The following is a 2,500-nucleotide window of genomic DNA, read 5'->3' as shown; positions in this document are numbered from 1 at the left end:
CAGTTGACGAAAATGCCGTCAAGCATCACCGTTTGCCACTTTTCGAAAGTCGCCGGCGTTTGCCGCTTTTTCGGTGGCTCTAATTCTTCTGCGTTGGCTGAAGCAGAGCGCTTCTTCCCCTTTTTATTACGCTGACGCTCGTTCACCTCTTACTCTCTTTTTCACTGTTAATTGTCCAAGATGAATTTGAGAGAATCATGTATATATCGTTAGTAAGATATTTTTCATAATCATCCATTTACTTTATGCCGTAGCCTGTGTCACGGTTAGTAATTTGCTTGCATTTTTGCATGAAAGTACATGTAATCCTTCGAGTTGTCTTGCCGCTATTGTAAGTTAGCTAAAAAAAAAAAGGGTACGACAATTTCGAAATAAGCCCGGGGGAATAATGATAGCTTTGTTTTGTTCGGTTTCCGAACTCAATCGAACACAATCAGACGGATTAAGTTCGATCGAGTTCGATTTGTTCGGAAATCGAACTCACTGAAAGTGTGGTGTTCGATTTCGTTCGATTGCCGAACTCAATCGAACTCAATCCACGGATTGAGTTCGATTGAGTTTGATTGAATTCGATTTTCGAACGTTCGATTTACTATGCCGGGAAACATCGGCTCTATTTGAACCTTGATCTTACTATTTAATTGCCGTAGTTGTTTTTTGACGTTCTCACAGGAAAACTGGTCCTTGAATGGAAGAGAGAATCGAACGACTTTGTCATCATCTGACTGCTGTAACTGTTTGTTGCTGTTGTTGTTGTTGCTGTTGCTGCTGTTGTAGTTTTTTGAAGATTTCCTTCAGACGCTCAACTTCCTTGAGAAAGATTTCCCAGGTCGACGAGATCCTTAAACCTCTATAAAGCATAGTATTCAGCAGCGCTTTCTTGTATTTGATGTCCATATGACTTTGAAAGTGTAACAGGAGACCTTTGTCAGTAGGTTTTCTATAGACTTCCGTTTGTAGACCACAGCCTATTTTTGTGATTTTATACCCAGAAATGGGAGGCTATTCTCAACTGCTAACTCCATAGTAAATTCCAGGGACGGGTGGGCTTCGTTTAGTACATGGAGGAAGGACTCTGCCTCTCATGGCCAATAGTTTCCTGTGTCACATCGAAGAAAATCTCGATCAAGCTAACAAACTCCCATCTTTGTACAAGCGATATGTTGATGACACCCTTGCTTTTGTAGACAACATCGACGACGGCTGAGTCGTCGGCAAGCGTTCGAATGGGCGATCTTTAATTGTTAATTGAAAATTGTCTGTCTGGATCCCTACTCCTCCAGTTAAAAAAAAGGTCTACAAACAAGTTTTGAAATCAGAGTATTGAAACTATGATCTGTACAAATCACGATAGACATTTCTTTCTGTCTACACTTTTACCTTCCTAAAACTTGTACCGCTTTAAAGTATGTTGCATAAAGCAGTTTACCGTTATTTGTCATTATTTACTTATTCACTTGTTAACTTGGTTTTTCGTGGACGGCTTCTTTTGTTTTTGCAAGTACATAAATGATAACTGACAAAGTCACTTCCTAGGTTAGGGTGAGTAATGGAAAAAGCGCGTTCCAAATTCCGGATTCCAGATTTTACATAAACCCTCATGCGGCTCACTTGTTCCGATAACGTTTTGTGTGAGAACCGATAATGAAAACCACGCTGTTGGACGACATACGGTACGTTTCATCGTTTAGTCGCCGGGACTATAAACTGGCTTAACAGTAAATCCCATCAAGCCTTATAAGAAGACATCTTTTCTGCGTAGATAGACTTGATCGCTAGAAGGAACAACGACGCGTCGGTGACTTAATACGGAGTTTAAGATCTACGACGTGACGGTAACGAAAACATCATTTAACATTGCAAGTTCAGGTTTATTAATTTTTTTTTTCGTGATTATGTCGGTTTGTCTAACTTCTAAAAACTAGCTCAACTTTCCGGGAACTGAATTAGCAGGCGCGGTGTTGAATTCGCTGCCTTGTGTTCACGTTCTTCGTAAAACTTGAAAACGGGTCATTTTACGTCGCAGATGTGCCGAAAACGTGAAAGAAATGTACACGTGAAAACGTGAAAGAAATGTCCAAGCTATTGTTTTTGTTAAACTTTGTTATGCAGGACGTCGTGAGTTCGACTCCGCGGTAGGACCTGCAACACTCAGGGTCTTAAAATAACTGAGGAGAAAGCGATGCCTTTGTAATAACATCCGCAAATGGTTTGACTTTCAAGTCTTCTTGAATAAGGACTATAACCCGCTCGTCCCGTCTCACAACCTTCAATGTTCTTGAACTCTGTGGGATGCTAAAGATCGCACACACTTGTCGAAAAGAGTACAGTGTTGTGGTCTGGTCTTTCCATCAGCCATGTGGTAGGCTTGGCATAATCTTCTGAAGGGACTACTTATCGATGAGACCACATAACAGCAAAACAGACAGTAGTCAAATCGAAGGAGTCCAAGTGCTGAAACTGGTAAACTGGTAAACTGGTAAACAAGAACACCGCCGTA

At 41.0% G+C, this 2,500-nt stretch overlaps 1 protein-coding gene across 1 annotated transcript in view; it reads right to left on the bottom strand.

The window, feature by feature from the left end:
- LOC138049806 (dorsal-ventral patterning tolloid-like protein 1) overlaps nucleotides 1-2,500 on the bottom strand; it is a 49,595-nt gene that overhangs the window by 25,029 nt on the left and 22,066 nt on the right. The window lies entirely within an intron of this gene.

The sequence above is a fragment of the Montipora capricornis genome, chromosome 1 (assembly GCF_036669925.1).
Source record: "Montipora capricornis isolate CH-2021 chromosome 1, ASM3666992v2, whole genome shotgun sequence".
Taxonomy (NCBI): domain Eukaryota; kingdom Metazoa; phylum Cnidaria; class Anthozoa; order Scleractinia; family Acroporidae; genus Montipora; species Montipora capricornis.
Note: the sequence above shows the minus strand (reverse complement) of the source record. Positions and strands in the feature narration are given on the sequence as shown.